Source organism: Panthera pardus, unplaced genomic scaffold, assembly GCF_024362965.1.
Source record: "Panthera pardus isolate Hobbes unplaced genomic scaffold, ASM2436296v1 HiC_scaffold_17, whole genome shotgun sequence".
NCBI classification, from domain to species: Eukaryota; Metazoa; Chordata; class Mammalia; order Carnivora; family Felidae; genus Panthera; species Panthera pardus.
The window spans coordinates 127,052,984-127,076,137 of NW_026526732.1; the positions used below are offsets into that span (position 1 = coordinate 127,052,984).

The 23,154-nt window shown below is 43.4% G+C and overlaps 1 protein-coding gene and 1 long non-coding RNA gene across 2 annotated transcripts in view; both read right to left on the bottom strand.

Annotated features, from left to right (window-relative positions):
- Window positions 1-248: 248 nt before the first annotated feature.
- LOC128777723 (uncharacterized) lies at window positions 249-5,006 on the bottom strand. Its single transcript, XR_008423055.1, has 2 exons — window positions 3,757-5,006; window positions 249-3,319 (listed from the first exon to the last, which is right to left on the bottom strand). It is a non-coding gene; the product is annotated as an uncharacterized LOC128777723 (long non-coding RNA).
- A 6,968-nt stretch (window positions 5,007-11,974) lies between these two features.
- The window catches only part of SNRNP48 (small nuclear ribonucleoprotein U11/U12 subunit 48), a 32,141-nt gene continuing 20,961 nt past the window's right edge, over window positions 11,975-23,154 (bottom strand). The window contains exon 10 of the mRNA XM_019419795.2: window positions 11,975-12,348. The gene's annotated coding sequence lies outside the window, so the exon portion shown is untranslated. The remainder of the gene's footprint in view (window positions 12,349-23,154) is intronic.

The following is a 23,154-nucleotide window of genomic DNA, read 5'->3' on the forward strand; positions in this document are numbered from 1 at the left end:
AAAGTCGTGTATCACTTGATCATTATTAAATGGAAAGACCATAAAAAGAAACATTTATTAATTATCTGTAATATGGCTAAACTCTGCACCAAGAGGAAAATTCATAACTTTTGATGGTGTTAGTCTTTAATTCCCAAACGAATGCCTTGATTCATTGCCAAATAAATATTAAAGAATGTTAGTAAATCAAAAGAGTGATTATTTTAAAATGCTAATACTGGGAGTGGAAATAAAAGAGCAAAGACAAGTGTAATTTATCTCCCTTTTTATGTGCTATAACATTCTCTAATTTGGACAAATAGCTCTTTATATTCAATAAAACCACTAGGCTATGAGTCATAAGAACAGAGCAGCTACATAATTTGCAGGGCCATGGGAAAAATAAAAATGCAGAGCCCTTGCTCAAAAAGCAGGCAAACCAAAAAGATTTTTCCTGTCTTTCATGATCTCTTTCTTGACCCGTCATAATGGGTTTTATTTGTTTTCAGTCATGAGGATGGTCACTGGTCAACTGTTGACTCCCATAGGAACACTGGGGTGAAGGCGCCCAAGCTCTCATGGGGCCAAGGTTGGGGAATGAGGGGCTGTCTCAGTGAGGTGGGAGGTGAGAGTGAACCAGGGCTCTAAGCCCCAGTGTCCCATAGGACTACTCTAACAAGACACAAATTCAATGATAAAAGCTATTAGGAATTTCAGAACGACAATGGCAGAGGATTGAACCCCAAGCACAGATTCTCTTCCTGAGAACGGGGCTCAATGTAACATCTACGAGGTTAGCCCCACAAAAGCGTTGGGGTTATAGGGATATGCTATATGGACATCCAGAAAGGACACCCAGAAAATTGTCAGAATAAAAGCTGGAAGATGCTGTTACTTATTTTAAAACACACACACACACACACACACACACACACACACACACAATTAGTCATTCTTTTATAAACAAAACCCAAACTTTTTGATCAGGGGTGGGCAAACTTTGTCCAAAAAGGGGCAGATGATAAGTATTTTAGGCTTTGGAGGGCATACTATCTTGGTTGCAAGTACTCAACTCTGCTTTTACAGCTCCCATATGGCCATAGACAATATATAAACAGGTACAATGGTGTTCCAAGAAATAGTCATTATGGACACTGAAATTTGAATTTTATAGGATTTTCATGTCATGAAATATTATTTTTCTTTTGACTTTTCCCCCAACCATTTAAAAATGTAAAAACCATTATTAGCTCACAAACAGCAGGTGTCTAGTTGGATTTGGACTGTGGGGAGTGGCTTGCCAACCCCTGCCTTGCAACAAAGTAGATTCAGTATGGATGATTAAAGAAGCCTATACTAAATCCCTCAAATCTATAAGGGTGCCATTTCGATAGTGTGATCAAGAGAAGTAATATTTATGAGTATTCAGAAGAGAGTGAGACTTCAAGTTAGGAAACTTGGATTGTAGGCCTGGTCCTGTTCCACACCAGCTGGATGCTAGGGACTGAATAATGTCCTCCAAAATCTAAATGTTGATGCCCTGACCCTCAATGTGACTACATTTGGAGTTAGGGCCTGTGAGGGGGTAATTACGGTTCAATGAGGTCATAAGAGTGGGGCCCTGATCTGATAGGATTCGTACACTTGTAGGAAGAGACACCAGAGTTCACTCTGACTTGTGAGGCCACAGTGAGAAGGCGGCTGTCAACAAGCCAGGAAGAGGGCTCCCACCAGGAACCACATAGCCAAACCTTGATCTTGGACTCCCTGGCCTCCAGAACTGTGCAAACATAAATTTCTGTCATTGAAGTCTATGTGTCGGCATTAGGAGAGACTAATATGTGAGGCAACCTCAGTTTCCTCACCTATAAAATGAGGGGGGAGAAATGATGAGATAAGCTCCAAAGGCTTTTCTAGCCTTAAACATTCTAAGATGTGAAAAAGTCTTTTAAAAAGTCTTTTAAGGGACGCCTGGGTGGCTCGGTCGGTTGGGCGTCTGACCTCGGCTCAGGTCATGATCTCGCGGTCTGTGAGTTCGAGCCCCGTGTCAGGCTTGGTGCTGACAGCTCAGAGCCTGGAGCCTGCTGCGGATTCTGTGTCTCCCTCTCTGTCTGTCTCTCCCCTGCTCACACTCTCTCTCTCTCAAAAATAAATAAAGATTAAAAAAAATTTAAGTCTTTAAAAAAAATTTTTTTTTTTTAAGTACTCATTTCATCCATCCTTTCCAAGAAAAATACCTGAGGGTTAAGCCCAGGGCAAGGTTCTATGTTTCCACCTGCAAAAAGCAAACCCAAGACCTCTTCTTGTTCATCAGAAAGTTTTCCCTCCTTAAACTGTATTCATTTGGTACACATTGTATGTGAAGGGGGTAGGGAGGTGTGTGAACCACAGCTTTAGTAGGCAGTGCTTTTGAAAGATGGAGTTTATCTAAGAATTTGCATTCAGTCCCTTCAGAGTCAGTGAACTTTAATTAAACAACACCAACAAAAGCACACAAGCAGTGTGGCTGACACCATAAAATTCTGCTTCTCTTTTTCCTTTCTGTCGGCAAACCTCTAACATAGAGTCAAGAAAAATCATCATAATCTATAGATGCCCTCCTACCAATCTTTAATTAGCCACTTTTGTTCTCTGTGCTTTCTCAATCCAGTTAGTTGATAAGTTTAACTGACATCAGAAGTATCTGGGAAATTTGCTTAAAATATAGATTCCAAGGTCCTATCCCAGACTTTATGTAAATTGTGATCTTCAGAGATGGAGCCCCCAAATCTGTATTTTTTATTAGCCCCCATTATGATCTTGATACAGCCAGCCCAGTTCAGGTCCCCCGGCCAACGTTTGGAAAGTGGCACCAAATCACACAGGTCCAGTGTTCAGTGACCAGGACCCTAAGGCCACACTGGCTTTCTTGTACACTGAAATCCTGGGTCACAAAAACATAATGACCAAAGGTCGTTCACCCAGTATTTACTAATGACCCACAGTAGGATCAGAACTATGATAGCCAGGCACTTCCAGCCCCTTGTAGGGAATTCTGGTTCTACCCAGAGATCTCAGACATGATGAGACATAGGCAGAATTGTGGCTCTTCACCTTGATTCTCTCATCAATGAAGTAGAGATTATAAATAGATGTGTACCCCTTTCCTGCATGCATTCCCCGAGGGGCAAGGCCTGCCACCCCACCACCTTGCAGGTGATGGCCCTGCTCTGAAGAGGTTGTTGCCAGGGGTCGAGGAAAAAGGCTGTGTGGTGGGCAGGTCACAGAGGGCAGTGGCAGATGAGCACAGCCAGTCAGTGGATTGAGGTCCCAGAGGAAAATGAGTTAACTCTCACAGGCCCTGTGGGGAAATGAAAGCCAGATGCAGAATTGTCTCAATAGTCCTGAGCAACAGATGGATGTCCCTGCATCACACAGCCCCCAGCTGTGCAGTGGACATGCTCAGCACCTCCCCGGGAACCCGCAGAGGCAGCCAGGCAGGGGAGACAGATATATTCACGCATGCACCAACGTTTGACTTTGTTCAGACCAACGGGAGAGAAGTGACTTTTGGGTGCGATAAATGGTGGCAGGGGCATCACATGACCAGCCCCATCGCCCACTACCTGACATCATGCTGCTGGCCCAACGAAGGAGCAGACGATAGGCCACAGGGCAGGGGCTCCACAACGACCTTAGCACTAACCAGCCTCCTTTCTTTGAGGTTTCTCAAGATCTCCATCCACAATCATAAGGGACAGCAGCTACACCTGAAGTCTGTCACTGGCTGTACCTTACCTGCAATAGTGTCCCCGCTTCAGACACCAGGAAGACCTCACGGTCTATGGGGAAAGGTCAGACCAGGTCAAGGTCAGGTCTCACCTGAGACCACAGGGGAGGTGCATCAGGGCCAGGCCAGCCCAGCTGAGGACACAGTAGGCACGCCTGTTGGGGCAGAGTAAGCCGAGCTCAGCTGTAAGTCTGCAGGTGCAGGAGGATGGGAATGCGGCCAACAGCTGATATTGCGAAGCCCCTGAGCCCTGTTGGGCCCACCAGGAAAATGTATCGCATTTGAAAGGGCTCAGGGCCTAGAGTCACCCCTGGGGGACATGCCACACTGGAGAGTCCTAGGGGTTCTCCAGAGCATGACACGAAGCTGCATTTCCCAACGTTGTAATCCCCTCCACAACACCCTGGTCATCCATGCACTTCTGGAACACTTCCTGCCCCGACGCAGACGGTCTCAGCGGTTGTGAGACATTTTAACCAGGAGAAAGTCCTTGGTTTGTCTGAGCTGCAGTCTGTCTCCCCATGACTGCCCTACACTGCATACCAGCACAACGTGTGGGGGGTGGGGGGGTACCTGTAACGTGTGCATGAGCAGGCCCCCTGACCAGCAGTCTCACTTGCAGGAATCGGTTCTACAGACATGAGCACAATGTGCAAAACAGAACAGTGAACGATTTTCATGGGGAACTTTCATGCTCTCCTGCTGAACAAGCAGAACCTTCCGTCTTGCTCTCCTGCTGTCCAAGATTGCCCCTCGGGTGTGCCGCAGAAGGGAGCCCTCCCCGAACTCCCCAGGACAACGGACTTGACAGCCTCGAAGGGTCTTCCTTTATATGCTCTCCATCTGAGATGCTCTGGCCTCACTGTCTTCTCGACCTCATTTCTTTCTCCTCCTCTCAGGATAAGCCGAGGGCTCCATGGAGAGGAGACGAAGGTAAAGTTGAATTCCACATGCTCCCTGAGCTGTCCGAGGCCACCTCTTCTGGCTAGGCTGGAAGGGGACAGTCGGGAAAAGGGAGGGAATCCACGTGTCCCCACACAGACTCTGCTCATGGGACGCCCAGCGCGACCACCCCTCCCGCAGTCACCAAGTGCACAGCTGTGGCGGAGGGTCCACTGTGAGGAGCAGCAGGAGCGGCCACAGGTCCCACAGCCAGGCCGTGAGCACAGAGGCCCCCGCATCTGCAGGCCCAGGACGGAGCAGCCGCCCAGGCCCAGGAAGGGGGGAGGCAGAACGGCCACGGGAGCAGCAGCACAGGCCCCTGGGGGCCCTAAAGGGCTGCAGGGGCAGCGCGACCCTCCAAGGGCTGCACGATGGGACTGCAAGAGGGGCAGAGACGCCAGCAGGTGGATGGCCAGATGGGAGCCTCATGTCACCCTCACAGAGGGAGGCGACAGGAGCAGCTGAGGAGGAAGCCAGGTCTCAGCGCGGAGTCGAGGCCAAGGAGGGAAAATGGGGAAGAAGGGGATCCCAGGAGGGGGAGCTCCCCTCACCCACGTGACCATCCTCCGGCTGCCCCACCAGCCACGACAAAGGGAGAGGCTGGAGCAGCCCAGGGGCAGCCCCCAGGGCTCTTCTGCTCACAGCGCCCCCCCCTCCCAGTCTGGCCCTTCCCTAGCTGGAGGGTGGGGGGTTGGGGGGGCCCTGACATCACCCATCCAGGCCCTGCTGGTGACAGGCCAGTGGCACAGGCTCCTCCTCCAGGAAGGTCAAAGCCAGCCCTGGGCAAAGGGGTCACGGGACAACCGTGGGCTTGAGGGCTGGGCGAGTGTCTAAGGCCGCGGGGGGAGCACACAGGCCAGGGAGGTGACTGCAGAGGGTGGCCGAGGCTGACATCCGGGGCCAGACATCTGACGACCTTGGACCCTGCAGCAGGAGCCAGAGCAGCACGCAGTAGCAGCCAGGCTTTGGACAACGCCCCCAGAGCCACACGGTTTTGCTTACTGCGTGCGGGTCCACGAAGGAACCGAGGCCAAAGGGCCTCCGAATGTAACATCCTCTAGTGTCCCACAGCCCAGCAGTGACCACGCAGTGGATTCTGTGATGTCACCATGCTGCAGCCTGAGGCCCCGGTCTCCAGGTCCCCGGAGAGCAGGTGCCAGGGCACCGCCCTGCTAGGCTGTGCCTGCTTTGCCTCCCTGGGCTGCCGGCAGGAAGTACCGTCCACACCTCCTCTCCTCCTCCTCTCCTCCTCCGTCCCCAGGGCACCTGACCACAGACATTCAGGCCACAAGCAAGGCCTCCTGTCCCCTCAGGATGGTCAGGGAAGGGGTGCAGATGCATCTGAATTGCCAGCAAACAGAACTGGGAAGAATCACGCAGACCCAGCGGTTCCAGAGGTCTGTGCTCTGGAGAAGTGCTCACCTGTGTTCCAGGAGATGAGCAGGGAATACTCGCAGGAAAGTGTTTGCAGCAGCAAGCACCAGGAGTGCCAAACGTCCCCAAACAGGAGGAAGTGTGGACGCACACACAGCGGGACACAGACCAGAGTGACCGTGAGCACACTCCGCACAGGAGCAAGGCTGCACCCCACATACCGTTGAGCGAAGAAGTAAGTGGTGGAAGAAGACACGCAGAACGGCTCAAAGCCAAGACTGAAAATGTCTGAGGGCACATGTTTGGAACAACAGTAGAGAAACGAGGGCATGGAAACCACAGAAGGCAGGAGTGTGGATGTCTGCAGGGTGGGAGGAGGGAGACGTGATCAGGGAGGCTTCCACAGGGTTGACACATGACAAAAACCCACTCACCCCCTTCCAGTAAGATTCAAAATTCGAAGTGACAAGGTCACAAGACGACGTCCACTGTGCAGTGCTATGAGGAGGAGGAGAGGTCATGCCCATCAAGTGCTTGGCACAAATAGGTGCCCTACAGTTATGCTAATATTATTACTGTCATATTAGTGCAATTGTTCCTGTTTTCAAAGGGTTTATGATCTAGGAAAGAACCCTGAAAATATACACTAAATGATTAATGAGATGATAGAGGTGCTGTTTTCATGTTTCAGTGAAGAGAGTGGGAAGCCTCCTGGGTGGGACTCAGGGAATGAGCCCGATTCTGTTAAAAGGAAAGACAAGAAATGTAATTGCAGTCAGGAGGAAATGAGTATCATACATTTGTGGAGAAGCTTATAGCAGAAAACTAAGAAATTTCATTTCAAAGATACTTTTCGAATAACAACACAAAATGAAGTACTCTGCGGGGGGCGCCTGGGTGGCTCATTCGGTTAAGGGTCCGACTTCAGCTCAGGTCATGATCTCGTGGTCCATGAGTTTGAGCCCTGCGTCCGGCTCTGTGCTGACAGCTCGGAGCCTGGAGCCTGCTTGGGATTCTGGGTCTCCCTCTCTCTCTGACCCTCCCCCATTCATGCTCTATCTCTGTCTCAAAAATAAATAAACATTAAAAAAAATTTTTTTTAATGAAGTACTTTGGAAGATGAGTTTGCTGTCATTTTTCTCTCGCAAATATGTTATACCAGAAACAGGATAAGCAAATACCAGGTGACCACGTAGTCCATGCAAGGCGGGATGGGGTGACACAGTAAGGAGGGAATGTACCTGGGCTTGCAACCGGCATTCCCACTGACAAGTCATTCGAGCCATGTGAGTTCTGTTTCTTCAGCTGTGAAACTGGGACCAGCCAGTACCTATCTCGTGGGGTAGTTACAAAGGTCAAATACAATGGTGCCTCAGCTGCTGTTCGGCACCCCACAGAAGAAACTCTGCTCCTAGGGAACCTAACCCAACACATCTATGCAAAGTGCCTCATTAGTAGAAAGCACTCAAGAAAGAGAAGCTACCATATTTCAAGTCTAAGAGGCATCAATCATAAGATGCATGCTAAAGACAACATTTGTGTCCGCCACAAAATATATATGTTGAAACCTCATCCCCAGTTTGTGGTAATTGCATTGGGGCCTTTGGGAGGTGATCAGGTCACAAGGGTGGAGCCCTTGTGAATGGGGTTAGTGCCCTTATAAAAGAGACCCCAGAGAGTCCTTGCCCCTCCTACCATGTGAGGACACAGCGAGCCAGGTCTCACCAGACACTGAATGTGCTGGCACTGTGATCTTGGACCTCCCAGCCTCCAGAACTGTGAGAACTAAATGTTATTTCAGTCAGCCAGTCTATGGCATTCTGTTACAGCAACCTGAATGGCCTAAGACAGTGCATGCTATTAATTAAGGGGGTAGGTGCTTACAAAACTACTGAAAAAGGCTGGAGGAACAGGCCCCAGGCTGGCTTTTCAGGAATAAATCCCAGAACAACACCTGAGAACTGGCCCGCCAAGAGAATTGCCACCTCGGCCACAACCAGGAGCTGGGGAATCAGGAAGCTGCTGAGTGACAAAAATCCAGGATCACATGGCTTAGCAGAGATTCAATGATAAGGAAGCCACTGCTACTGTGGCTTTCTCCAGAGAGAAATGCCCTTGGTTCAAAAAACACCAGGAAATCTCCCCAAGAACCAAACCTGCAGAACACAGGCCCTGCTTTCTGCCTGGGATGCCAGCTTATGCTGCATTCACTCCTACCTGCAGATGGCCCACAGGCCCATCTGACTGGAAGCCCGCAATCGCATCGTTAACCCTTGTTGCAAACCAGAGGCATGGCTTTTAGCCTCTACAGTGCAGGAAGACAAATGAGAAGGAGGGTAGAATGAGCCCCAATCCCCCACACCCAACCCAGGGAGCTTAGGTAAAGAACCCATCACTGGCCTGTAACCAGCTAGAGCAAACAATGAAAACTGATACCTGTTTTCCCTCTTGGCATAGGGAAGAATCAAATAAAAGGGAACAGCTAACCTGTTTCTTTTCTTCTAGGTGACTTTTGTCCCCAAACAGGAATGTCTCCCACTGTTATCTACCCAGCAATAACACAGATGGCTTTTTGAAGTAGCTGGTTTGCAAAGCAGCTGAGGAAGTGAAATTCCTACAAAAAGTAAAAGAACGCTCCTTTCAACTAAAAGAGTTATCTTTTATGGCTCTCACATCAGATTCATTGAAATTTTTTCCTCCCTGCAAATACACTGCTCCTTCTTAATGATTAAGCAAGCCAACAGAGCCCTAGAAATTTCAGAAATTCTCTGAAATGCTTTACTTCTTGCTTCCCACGGAAAATTTCAAGACTGGTGACACTGGTTTCTCCAAGCAGGTGAGGAGACAAAAGTTTCATCTAACCATCACCTGCCCTGGTCACCTCAAAGGTGAAGGGGACAACATCTCACCCTCCCGTTAAGAAGCCTCTACTGGTGGGGGTGCCTGGCTGGCTCAGTGGGTAGAGTATGACTTCAGGGTTGTAAATTCAAGTCCCACATTGGGTATAGAGATTACTTAAAAAAATCTTTCTTGGGTATCTGGGTGGTTCAGTCAGTTGAGCATCCAACTCTTGATTTCAGCTCAGGTCATGATCCCAGGGTGGTGGGATCAAGCCCTGTGTTGGGGTCTGTGCTGAGGGTGGAGCCTGCTTAGCGATTCAGTCTATCTCTCTGCCCCTCTCCCCTGCTTGCTCTTTCTCAAAAATAAATAAATAAATAAATAAATAAATAAATAAATAAATAAATAAATAAATAGAAAAAAAAATAGAATATTTGGGGGAAAAAAAAGAAGCCTCCACTGGGATACACATGGGGAGCACAGGGACAAGGTGACACATCTGTGCCCTGGTCATCAAGTCACCCCTTCGCATGATTCTGGGCAAACTACCATCTTCCCTGGCCTTAATGATTTCACTTCTAAAGTGTGGACTAAGCTACTTTCTCTAGCACCTTCCATGAATATGAGGGCAGGAGATAAAACATCGCCATAGACTGGGGCACCTGGGTGGCTCAGTAGGTTAAGCGTCCGACTTCGGCTCAGGTCATGATCTCACAGTTTGTGAGTTCCAGCCCCGCGTCAGGCTCTGAGCTGTCAGCTCAGAGCCTGGAGCCTGCTTTGGATTCTGCGTCTCCCCCTCTCTCTGCCCCTCCCCCACTTGTGCTCTGTCTCTATCAGAAATAAATAAATGTAAAAAAAAAATTAAAACACATAGGCATAGACTGCACGGAGTGTAGAGCAATAAGCTAGTGTGGCTGCCCACCCCCCCCGCCCCCATTCATCACCATAGTGAGTCCCTGCTACCTCCTGTGCACTTCTGTGTAAAACCTAGCCTTACTGTTTTTTTCATTCCAACAGAGAAATTCTTACTACGGCCAGACATGTACATTTCCCTCCTTCTTTTCTACCAATGAACGTACTATGAGATGCCAAGAGTGCAGCCCTCAAGCTTCATGGTCAAGAGCTGAGTCTTAATGTCAGGACCGGATATGAATCTTCAGCAACTTACATTAGCTGCTCAATCTCTCCAAGCCTCAGTGTCCTTATCTGCATACTGGATATTGACGATGACAGTAATTCCCATAGGGTGAAGAGTGAATATGATATATGTGCTGCTGGCTGTGGTGTGCCACCCAGATCTCCCCTATGAATGGAGGCAATTTTCCCCAGCCACCAGATGATAGCCACTATCTGACATACTCCCCCAAATTGCCTTTGGTCCAAGGGAGACCGCGTCCAAAGTTACAGCCCATCCAGGGTGTTGGGTAGAAGGTGGAGCTTGCACCCAGTGAATGGTGGATGTGGGAGTATAAAGGTCTGCTTGCTGCTTGCCCCAGCTAGAGACAGCTCTGAAGGATCACCCCAGTCTCAGAATCCCTACTCCCTCTAGGATCAGGTAAGGCCTTTGTCCTGACTGCATTGGAGTTAAATTTCCCCTTCTGGCCAGTCAGGCTTCTTTCCCCATCCCACAGGTGCAGATCCTGAGAGCACGCTCAGCATCAAATCTCAGTCTCAGACACTGTTCCCAAGGAACCTAAGACATGTATGCAGTGTCTCATGAATAGGAAGAATTCAGTAAAGGGAAGCTCCATATGTCATCAAGTCTAAGAGTCATCAATCACAAGAGGCCCATTATTTTATGTACCATTAAGAAAGAAAAGTATCCCAAATGGCAAGTCTAATAATAGGTGACACCCACATAGATAGAACTCAAACACCAACCAGAGAGTGTTCCTCCTGCAGAATAGGACAGCAAGGCTCAGCCACAGTACTGGATGAAGGAAGGGGGAAAAATCACCCTGACGGTCTGCATTGAGCTCTCTTCAAGCAAAGAATTGAATCTGAAGGACCTCAGGGTGATAGCACTGTTCAGGTTTCAGAGATATTAAACAAATTTTTTTTAACGTTTGTTTATTTTTGAGAGAGATACAGAGACAGAGTGCAAGCAGGGGAGGGGCAGAGAGAGAGGGAGACACAGAATCCGAAACAGGCTCCAGGCTCTGAGCTGTCAGCACAGAGCTCAACGTGGGGCACGAACTCAGAAGCCGCGAGATCATGACCTGAGCTGAAGTCGGACACTTAACTGACTGAGCCACCCAGACGCCCCAGGTTTCAGAGATGTTAAAATAAGTAAGAGAGGTATTTATATTAGAATCAATGAAGTACAGCACTATTCTGTTCAGAAAGACGTGAGCATGCCCAGCTGTCACTCTGCCATGACGGTCACTCCGAACATTGCCCATGTAGCTCACCACAATCAAAACTGGCCACAGGAAATGACCATGTTTCCTCTGAACCCTGGAACCAGTAGACCCAAAGCAGAAATCACAGAAATAAAAGCATAACCCACTATGGGCAGAAATAACATATTCCAATAAGACTGATAATGATAGGAAAGAACTCAGAATAGGAAATGGGAAGCCAGGGCCCCAGTCTATTTCTCCTAATTAGCTATTGGAACCAAGATAATTCACTTAACTTTCCTAAGGCTCAATTTCCTCACACCTTCTCAACAATGCGAGGGGAACAAAAAAATTAAAAAAGAAAAAAAGAAACTATCCTTCCTACTCAAGTATTATAGTAGATGAACAAGTACTTTGAAGAGTTAGTAATTATTATTAAACATATATGTATTGAACACTTCCTACATGTTTTAGATCCTGGAGATACAACTTTTTACAAATAAAATCCCTGCTCACATAGAGCTTGCATTCTAGCAGACTCTAGCATCATTACTGTAAATCGTTCTTCCTTCTGTAGCAGGAATTTGCCACACTCACAGATCACCAGAGAAGGCTCAGTTCCACACGGGCAAGGCTTTGAACAGGGTACAAGAAGCACAGTATGGTCATTGCCTACTTCCACACATACTATTTAGAAACGTGTAAATCAACTGCACTCTGAGTTCTGATAATGAGACATTAGACATTTATTTGCTTGCAGGTCATGCTGGGAAGATGGGAATTTGGGCGAGGCAGACACATCTGGAGATAAGAGAATACCTCTGATTTGTCACATCCAGCCCACATCCATTGACAAGGGCATTGAATCCTTCCACATTCCTGAGCCCCTCTCTCTGGTCCAGTCCCCTCGGATCAGGCACGATCTACCTTAACTCCAGACCAAAGCAAAGCAAGCGATCACTTTCAGATGACTGCAACAGTAAGTACGGTGGTTAGGGGCAGATGTTCCAAAGGTAAACACTTCTGAGTTGGGGTCACTTCTCTGATTTGTGGTGGCTGCGCAGTCTTGGACATGTCCCTAGAGCTCTAAGTCTGGGTCCTTATCTGTTAAGTGGGAATGATAGCAGTTCCTATCTCGTATGGTGTTGTGGGGATTAAGTGAAGTAATGCATGTTAGGTGCACGGTACTTGGACAGAACAAGTGCCCAATGACAGCCGTCATCATTGCTGTTGTTGCTACTGTTGTTATTACCAGCCTCCACTTCCGGTCTAGATGTGTGTCTCAGTGATGTTCCTGACAGTTTCTGGAATGTTCCCATAGCTAGAGAATTTTCGGGGAACTGAAGAGGAGGCCAGAAGTCCTGACACTTTTCATTGCAGCTTCCTGGTAAAAGAACAATGGTTAACACTTCCATGACCCTCTAAGAGATGCCAAATCCGGAGGCCTGCCTGTCCCGTCTGAGCTCTGAGAGGCAGTTAGCTGCTGTCTGCTCACCTGTGCCCCACTCCCTCCATCAATTCCCTCAGGCACCCGGATGATACCCAGTGCTGCTCAACCCCTCTCCTCACACAGACAGTACAGGGGCTGGGCCACAGGCCCTACACTGACAAGTGAGACAGGTAAGGAAGGGTGAGATGGCGGGAGAGCCTCCTGGGAGCAGCTATTCCCTTCATCAGAGACCAGCTCACCAGCTTCTCCTAACTCAGAAAGCCCAATGCTCCGAAATCAAGACTTGGCTCTTTCATTTTGACTTTTAATGTGCTTCAATTAAAAGAAGCGGGTCCGGAGCCAGAAAAACATGGCACACTGTTCCTTTTATGTTTATATATTACTCAGAAAACTGACCTCCAAGAAGTTTTTGAAAATTTCCAAACTCAATTCTTACCCTGTCAAACAAAGCCACGTTTACAAATAATTGTTTTTAAAAATAGATTTTATTTTTTAGAACACTTTTGGTTCACAACAAAATTGAGCGAAGGTATAGAGCTCCCATACATCCTGACCCCCGCATGCACAGCCTCCCTGTCAACATCCTCCCCAATCATTGTCTTTGATGATCACCTCTAATAAAACAATCTAAAGCTGCAGACCTTTTTTCGTGAATCTCCTGGAATAACTTGCCTTGCATATACTAGTCACACTCTAACCTGGCAAAAAATTATGGGAAATGTATCTATTCTTGATAAAACCATGATTCAACAAAGCTATCAATTCTGCCTCCTTGGCTCCAAATTCTACTTTTTCTCTGAAGAAATCAAACTGTTTACACCTGTAATATTTTTTAGGTGATGAGGCTATTTTCTCAAGTGGGTTGTCCACATATATCTCCTGTAACAGGGAGAAAATTCTTTCTTTTCCTTCCACCTCTTTAAGTCTCAGCATCCATCTCAAATTAGATCCCTTTCTCTTTGTGGCCTCAGAGTTAGTTTATTTCTGCTTCAGGGTTATTACTAGAACCACTAAGTTTGGTACTTCATCTCCAATAGACTGCTACTCGAAACCCATGACCCACAGGCATATGCCCACAAATACTCTTCATGTAGAATAACACAATTTTCCACATGTAGTCTGTGTCTTCACCTATACTGTTAACTTCCCAGTGCTTCTCAACTGTTGGTTTCTATTCTCCCAGTGATTGTCCTAAAGTGTGTTTCTTTCAAATTCCCAGCACCAGGCTGGATACACTGTACATATTCCAGTTGAAGTACAGTTGCTTCAAGTTGCCTTACCCAGGGGAGTCCAGGGTCCTTCCAGATTGATAAAAGTAAGACAGGCTGACTTGTTAAGAAGAACGTCTCTTAAATTCCTTCCTCGAAGGAAGCTGGACTTGCTTCCCTCATGGCTTAACCGAGCATTACTGATAACCATCCCAGGGCATGGGGTTACAGCTACCAGTCCTAGGCGTGATAGAACATGTTTAACTGAACTAACTATACCTGACTCCTAATCATTCGTTGCCTTAAGTTTCTTCCAGACTATCTTGACTCCCTACATAGACTGGGAGCTCCTGGAGGGGGGGATGCTATCATATTCTTTCTTTCCTTTTTTTTTTTTTTCTCTTCCCATTGCTGAGGCATAGCTTCAATAAAATAAAATTCACCAATTTTAAGTGTGTGATTTGGAAAGTTTTAACAAACGTATTCAGTCTTATAACCAACACAATAGTGACACAGAATATTTCCATCATCCTAAAAGCTTCTTTGTGCTACTTTATAGTCTCCTCCTCCCGCCAACCCCTAGCAACCACTGATTTATCACTGTTTTACCTTTTCTAGAACTGTATATAAGGGGAATCATATAGTATATATACTCTTACGTGTGGCTTCTTTACTTAACATGCTTCTGAGATTCATCCATTGCTGTATCAGTAGTTCACTCCTTTTTATGGCTGAGTAGTATTCTATTGAATGGACAGATAATTTGCCTATCCATCTGCCAGCGGATGGACATTTCAGTTGTTTCCACTTTGGAGCTACTGTGAATAAAGCTGCTATGAATATCTGTGAACAAGTCTGAGTGTGGATATGTTTCATCCTTGGTAACACAGAAACACTCTAGGAGTAGTCTAGGAAAAAGACTGCTGGACTGTATGGTAAATGTACATTTAACTTTTAAAAAGAAGAAAAAAACACTCTAAGTCTTCTAAAATGACTGTACAGTTATACAGTCCTGCCAGCATTAAACGAGAATTGTAGTTGTTCCACATTCTCAGCAACACTTGATATTATCAGTCTTTTAATTTCAGCCATTCTTGGGTGTGTAGTGTTGTTTTATTGTGGTTTTAGTTTGCATTTCCCTTAGTAATGACGTTCAGCATCTTTTCATGTGCTTATTTTTCATGTATCTTCCTTTGTCAAGTGTCTACTCAAATCTTTTGTCCATTTTTGGGAGGTTGTTTCAAAAGAGTTCTTTACATAGTCTAGCTATGTCCTTTGCTACATGTTTTGTGAATGCTTAGTCCCATTCTACAGTTTGCCTTTTCAAGTGCAAACGTTTAATTTGATGAAATCCAACTTAATGGCTTTCTCTGTTTTCTTTTATGTGTCCTATTTAAGAAATCTTTGCCTAACCCAAGGTCACAAATAACTTCTGCTATGTTTCCTTTTAGAAGTTTTATATTTCAGCTCTTATATGTAAGTTTATGATAAACTTCAGGTTGATGTGGTATGAGATAAAAATTGAGGTTCATTACATTTCATATGGATATCATGTTGTTCCAGCATATTTTGGTAAAAGTATTATCCTTTCCTCACTGAATCTCAGTAGGTTCTGAAAAATCAACTGGTCACATCTCTGTGCATCTAATTCTGGATTTGCTCTTCTGTTCTACTCATGTCTATCCTTATGCCAATACCACTCTGTCTTAGTTACTGTAACTTCATAATAAATCTTGAAACTGGGTAATATAAGTCTTCCAACTTTATCCTTTTTCCTTCTAAAATGTTCTGATTCTTTTAGGTCCACTGCATTTCCATACACACACACACACACACACACACACACACACATTTGTTTTTTTTTTTTTTTTAAGAGAGAGAGAGTGAACAGGGGGAGAGTCAGAGAGAGAGGGAGAGAGAATCCCAAGCAGGCTCCATGCTGTCAGCACAGAGCCCAATGCAGGGCTTGATCTCACAAACTGTGAGATCATGACCTGGGCTGAAATCAAGAGCTGAATGCTTAATCGACTGAGTCACCCAAGCACCCCTTCCATATAATTTTTAAATCAGTCTTTCAATGAAAGAATGGAAAGAAAGAATGGAGGGAAAGGAAGAAAGAAAGGAAGAATGAGAAAAGGAAAGGAACAAAGAAACAAAGCAGGCCAGCCAGTCTGCTAGCATGCTACAACATAGATGAACGTTCAGGGCATTATGCTAAGTGCAATAAGCCAAACACAAAAGGACAAATATTCCATGATTCTACATAAATGAGATTCCTAGAGTAGCAAAGTCAGAGACATAAAGTGAAATGGTGGTTGCCAGAGGCTGGGGAAGGGGAAATAGGGAGCTATTTAATGGTACAAGAATTTTGGTGTGGGAAAATGAAAAAGTTCTGGAGACGGATGGCGATAATGGTGGCACAGCAATGTAAATGTACTTAATGCCACTGAACTGTATATTTAAAAGTGGTTTGGGGACTGGGTGGCTCAGTTGGTTATGTGTCTGACTCATGATTTCGGCTCAGGTCATGATCTCACAGGTTCCTGAGATGGAACCCCACTTTGGGCTTGGCGCTCACAGGGCAGAGCCTACTTGAGGTTCTCTCTCTGCCCCTCTCCTGCTTGCATGTGCTCTCTCTCAAATAAACATACAAAATAAAAATGGTTAGAATGGTAAATGTTATGTATACTTTATAATAAAAAATACATTATGCTTTTTCTAAAAAGGGCCTGCTGGGAATTCATTGCACTTGCATTGAATCTATTGTATTCAATCTAATGAGAATTGGTATGTTACATTTAGAGTGTTCTGATTTATGAGCATGGCATCTCTCTTCATTTATTTAAATTTTCTTTAATTTCTCTAAGCAAGATTTATAGTTTTCAGTGTACAGGTCTTACACACATTTTACCTCTCTACATATATTTTATGTTTTTTTATGCTATTTCTAATTTTCATTACTAGCATACAAAAATTATAAGATTTTTGTATATTGACTATATAGCCTTGCTAAATAAGCTCTAGTAGATTTTTTTTGATAAATACCTTACAGGATTCTACATAGAGGATTATTTCACCTGTGAATAAATACAACATTACTTCATCTTTTCTAATCTATACACTTTCTTTCTTTTTACTGCATTATTGCACCAATTAGGACCTTGGTACAACATTGAGCAGAAAGGGCAGAGCAGATGCCTTTGTCTTGCTCCCAATCTTAAGAGATTATTCATTCTTTAACCATTAATTATGATGTTAAATCCAGGGTTTTTGTAGATGTCCCTTATCAGGTTGAGGAGGTTCTCCTCTATTTCTAGTTTGCTGACAATATTTTGTTTTGTTTTTTAAAACCATGAATAGGTACTGAATTTTATTATCTGCTTTTCCTGCATCTAGAGAGGATAATAGGATTTTCCTTTTTTAGTCTGTCAATATAGTGAATTACCTTTATGTTCAATGATGTTCAATATACCATCCTTAAATTCCTGGAATAAAACTCACTTGATCATACTTTTTTTTTTTTTAATGTGTTGCTGGATTCATTTGTTTGCAAAACTTTGCCAACTTTTTGTTAAGGTGTCTAAGCTCATGAGATCTGTTGGTCAACAGTTTACCTGTAAGATCTTTGTCTGATTTTGTTATCAGGGGGACAGCTGGGAGTTTTCTTCTTCCATTATCTGGGTTTGTGAAGAATTGATATTATTCCTCCTCAGATATTTGGTAGGATTTACCAGTGAAGCCACCTGAGACTGAACTTTTCTTTGTTGGAAAGTTGGGACTAAAGTTTTCTTTGTTGGAAAGTTTTTAACTGAATTCAATGTAGTTACTGAATAGATATAAGATGATTTCAAATGATGTTTCTTCTCAAGTGGGCCTAAGTGATTTGTATATTTCAAGGAATTTATCCATCTAAGGTGTTGAATTTATTAGCATATTATTCATAATACTTTTTTTTTTTTTATCATTTTTTAAGTGTTTATTTTCAGAGAGAGAGAGTTCAAGTGGGGGAGTAGAGAGAGAGGGAAGAAAATCCCAAGCAGGCTCTGTGCTGTCAGAGCAAAGCACAACACAGGGCTTGATCTCATAAACCAAACTGTGAGATCATGACCTGAGCGGAGATCAAGAGTCGGACACGTAACCAACTGAGCCACCCAGGTACCCATTCCTTTTTATCATCTTAAAGTCTACAGAATCTATAGCAACATTTCCATGTTCACTCTTGGTATCAGTAATTTGTGTCTTTTTTTTTGTTTTTCCTCTTGGCTAGAATCTGGTTAGATCCATCTGTCTAGAGGCTTGTCAATTTTTTTCAACATTTTCTTGAAATCTGCTTTTGGTTTCATTTACTTTCCTTACTGCTTTTCAGTTTTCTAGTTCACTGACATCTGTTCTTTATTGTCTCCTTCCTTCTGTTTAATTTGATCTTTTTCTACTGTTTCCAGGTGGAAGTTTAGATCATTAATGTGAAATTTCATCTTTTCTTAGTTAAGCATTTAATGCCATAAATGTCCTTCCCACAAACTTCGATGTTGTTTTTATTCTGATTCAGTTTAAAACACATTCTGATTTGCCTTATAATTTTTGACCCATTAGTTACTTAGAAGTAGGCTGTTTCGTTTCTAGATGTTTGAGGATTCTTCAGATATCTATTATGGATTTCTAGTTTAATTCTGTTGTGGTCATATGTGAGCACATATTTTGTATGATTTCAATCCTTTCAAATGTACTGAGAGTTGTTTTATGGCCCAGAATATGATCTTGGTCACTATCACAAGTGTGTCTGAAAAGAATATTCTGCTGGTTGTCCAGATGGAGTGTTCTACAAATGTCAGGTCAGGTTGGTTGACAGTGTTGTGCAACTCTTCTCTTCTTCTCTTCACTCATGTGCTGTCTGCCCGTGCTATGAATTACTGAGGGAGGAGAGTCGAAATCTCCACTGTAATTGTGAATTTGCCTGGTTCTCCCTCAGTCCTGCCGATCTTTGTTGCAGGTATTTTGAACCTCTCTTGTGAGGTGCACATATATTTAGGATTGTGACATACTCTTGATAAGCTGAATTCTTTGACATTTTGAAATGTTCCTTTTCATCTGTGGTAGCATTCATTGTTCTAAGTCTACTTTGCTTGTAATATACTTTCTTTTGATTAGTGTTAGGACACATTTTCCCTATCTTTTTATTTTTAACCTACTTGTATCCTTATATTTAAAATGGGTTTCTTATAGATAACATGTGGCTAGGTATTGCCTTTTTATCTAATTTGACAATCTCTGTCTTTTGAGTATTTAGAATATTTACACTTAATGTTTAATAAGGTCAGTATGAGTGGGTTTAAATCTACCCTCTTGCTATTTGTTTTCTATTTGTCTTATTTGTTCTTTTCTTCTTCTTCCTTGTATCTTCTTTTAGATTGTTTTTAATGATTCTGTTTCCTCCCCACTATGGTTTATTAGCTATTCCTCTGTGTTTTATTTATTTAGCAGCTTCTCTGGGGTTTATTATATATATTTACTTACCACAGTCTGTATTCAAATACTATTATACATGTACAGTGTGAAACCCTTACAACAATATACTTCCAATTCCCCCTTCCACACTTGTGCTACTGTTGTCTACAGACAGCTGTGGCTGATTCAAGTATGTGTAACCAGGTCGCGATCGGTATTCCCACAATACCACAACCTACATACAGAGCATACTATATAGGAAAAAGTGAGAAATGGAATAATACATTCCATGCTAACAATGGTATCTCTATTTGGGGGAGAGGCTGACTGCATAGTCACAATTAATCAGAACAGCCACCAACCAGCTTTAGCTCTGGAGCAGGGTACGCTGAAGCCGACAGCTGTGCTAGACATCAGCCCTTATTTGTTGGATCATGGCGGTGCCTAGGAGAGAGTCAGGAAACTCTGTGGCAAGAGGGTGAAATGGGAGACAGCAGTTATTTACTAGGCAGTTTAGAAGCATTTCAGTATTTTTACACTGGTCAGCCATTCAGGTGCGTACCAGCTGTATATATACCCTGGAGGTAGGTAATGTGAAGCACCTCCCTATATACACTTCTTTACAGAGTCTTCAATGATGTATTGGCTTATGTGCCAATATTATAGTCAGACAGAATTCTGAAGGCCTAAGAGAGGTTGGTCTCTAAGCCAAGCAAGACATATGAGGCAGAGCAGAAAGAAAATATTCACAAGTATGCTACAAATAATAATGGCAGGTACTTAGTACTTAACATCTATCAGACACCAGGTGAAGCAAATCACATTCATTATCTTGAAACCTCAGAGCTACCCTTGAGAGCATACTGTTACTCTCAATCTACAGATGAGGAATAGGAGGCATGGAAAGATTAATTCACCCAGGGTCACAGTGAAGAAGGAGGCAGACCTATACTGTATCCATCTGACTCATCACAGTGGTCCCTTTGATAGGGTATTCCTTCCATTATGTGAAGAATTTGTTATTTAAAAGTGTTTCATTTATATTAGTGTCAGCAACAGCAAATAAAGCCCATCTCTCTGTATTCCCTATATCTCCCCTTAATTAGCTTTCTCATTCTAAAAGAGGAATCATGACTTCGAGCTGGAAGAACAACTTGGGTTACCAAAGCGCCATGATTATGGGAAATGAGCCTCATAAACACAGTACTCAAGCAACCCAACCCCAAATCCCTTAATTGGTGCCACAAGGTATGATCCTCAGAAGGCAGGACTCTCTGGAGCCTGCAGCCTTCCTTAATTTAATAGTGTCCAGATGTTATGTGCAGCAACTTTTTAAAGTGGAAGTGCCTCCTGCCTTTTATTACTAAACCAAAGAACTAAAAATAAGCTTAGAAGTTTACATTCTATTTTATGGCAGCATCCTTTCTCTTAGGTGGCCATACTGGTTTTTTGAATGGGAAACTGACTCAACTTACTCAGTACAGATGAATCTAGCATGCAGCCCCTTACATCCGACAAATCTTACTTTTTTCTTTCCTGAAAGACAGAAATACAAATCCTGGTCCCAATCTAAATATCCAAAAGCTGTGAGGACTTTCAATTACACCAAATTCCCAAATTTGTGACCAGAGTAGGAAGTACAATCATTAATGTAACAAATAAGTGAGGTTTAGTTTAGTAATTAACACACCTGCTGGCTCAATTGTAACAACTCAAAAGCAAGCTACATAAAAAGAAATTAGCCTTATAAATATACTCAAACAACTACAAGTAGATTTTGTTTTTTTATACTCAAAGCAACAAAGCTTTACATCAGACCTCTTGGACCTTTATGAACTCACTAAACATTAAAAGAAAGCATCCTCAAAGACATGGGTAAAAACCCTACACACACTTTTATAGTATTAATATTTCTGTGTGATAGAATATATAGGTGATTAGAAAATATTTTTCAAAGCCAATTTAAAACATCTTATGTAAAATTTACCATTTGACAACTAATTTTCACTAAAAGGCCTGAGATTATCCAATCAGCCTTACTCAAAAGTGGCCAATACCTGGAGATCATTGATCTAATTAAATTCTGAGTGATGAGTTAAGTTTCCTATTGAATGTAATCAGTGTCCTGGGCTCTGCACAGCAGCCACCTTGACAACAAGTACATGAAAGCAACCAAGTCTAAATATTTGAGAAGCTTCCTTAATTTCTTTCTGCTCACAGATCCCTTCTCTCTTGAGTTTCAGCATTAGCACCATTATCCTATGATAGATTGAAAAACCATACCCACATCCTCCTCCTCAAGATAAGCAGGAAATGGGAAGCAGCAGACAGGGGATTAAGCAGGTCTGAGTTTTTCCTCAGTTGTTTCCAATTTCCTTATGTTGGCTAAGATTTCTCTAAGAATCTATCATTTAACTATCAAGCAGTCTTAATTTGGGGAGGTGCTGTGAGATTTTGATTTTTATGAGTTCATGTGAAATGTAAAGCTGATTGATGCAATGAACTTGGGTGCACAATTAAAGGGTATCAAGATACAAAGCAAGTTCATTTATGGATCAGCTTGAATTTAACAAAATGGCAGGCGGCAAAATGTTCATTTTTTTTGGATTTTATAAAGGAGTTCAGAGAACTTGGTGGATATACAGAGACTGCTATGAAATGGCAGACATTAACATGATGGGAATCCATTAGAAAGTATCCACAGTTAATAAAAGTTTGTATAGGGGTGCCTGGCTGGCTCGGTTGATGGAACATGCAACTCTTGATCTTGGGGTTGTGAGTTCGGGCCCCATGTTGAGTGTAGAGATTACTTAAAAAATAAAAATCAAAAAAATAAATAAATAAATAAAAGTTTATATAGTGGTTAAGAGCAGGGGCTCTAGTTCCAGTCTTTGTTGTGTTGTTTGTATGATGTTGGGAAAATAATTAAGCATCTCTATGCCTAAATTTTCTCATCCACAAACATTTATTACCTACATTATTCAAGGAATCATACGAAGCACTTTGGGGATTCAAAGATAAGCATTATGTATTTTACTTTCAAAAAATTTTAAAACCTAGTCGGAGACAGAAGCAGTGCATGAGTAATTATGAGAGAGAAATACTGAAAGAGCACGGACCCTGGGGCAAGACTGCCTAGACTAGAACTCCAGCTCCACCACTGTCTTTGAGAATGAGAGAAAGTTACTGAGTTCCTTCAGCTTCAGTTTCCTCATTTCTAAAATGGTGATAATATCAGTATTTAATGGTGTGTCAGAGTGTTTTCTGAGAACTAAATATGTTTAATATAAAGAGCTCATCAAAACCACAATGAAATACCACTTCACACCCACTGGAATGGCTATTACCAAAAAACAAAAAACCACCAGAAAATACCAACTGTTGCCAAAGATATGGAGAAACTGGATCTCTGGAGCATTGCTGGCCAGAATGTAAAATGCACAGACCCTGCGGAAAACAGTGTAGTGGTTTCTCAAAAAATTAAACACAGTTACCTTATGACCCAGCAATTCTAATTCTAGGTACACATTTACAAGAAGTGAAAGCAGGGACTCAAACAGATCTTTGTACACCCATGTTCACAGCAGCCAAAAGTTGGAAATAACCCAAACATCCACCAACAGATGAATGACGAACAAATATGGAATATACACGCAATGGAATATTAGTTAGCCTTGAAAGAAATGAAATGCTGATACATGCTACAACATGGATGAACCCTGAAAACACTAAGTAAAATAAGCCAGACACCAAAAAAACAAATATTCTATTATTCCACTTACATGACTTCCCTAGAATAGTCAAATT